Source organism: Rhea pennata, chromosome 20, assembly GCF_028389875.1.
Source record: "Rhea pennata isolate bPtePen1 chromosome 20, bPtePen1.pri, whole genome shotgun sequence".
NCBI classification, from domain to species: Eukaryota; Metazoa; Chordata; class Aves; order Rheiformes; family Rheidae; genus Rhea; species Rhea pennata.
Genome location: NC_084682.1, coordinates 3,833,111 through 3,833,532, shown reverse-complemented (window position 1 = coordinate 3,833,532; position 422 = coordinate 3,833,111).

Here is a 422-nt window from a genome sequence, read left to right as displayed (position 1 = left end):
GGTGCTCATTTGAGAAAATAAAATTTTCAAGTACTAAAACGTGAGTCCACCTTTCTATTTTAGTCTTCTAGACTGTGTAAATTTTAAAATGACTACAAGCGACAAAATTTGGTTGTTCAGTAGATGTTAGCTGTTAGCATGAAAACAATCAGATAAACCCTCTTTTCTAGTATCTGCCAGTGCAGAGCAGTGTCCTGTTGTGCCCATGTGTTACTTCAGGACTCAGAGGCTGTAGTCACGGACGAGGGAGGCGTTGCACAAAGCGTGCAGACAGAACGAAAAGATGATCCTTAGCCCCGACCGTTAGCATTTAGTGTAAGATGAAACCGCAAATGGATACGGAGACAGGGAGGAAGTGTAAGGAAACAGGAATATAGTACTCGCCAGCCTGATACTGCGTTACTGTGTATGAAGATGTTACC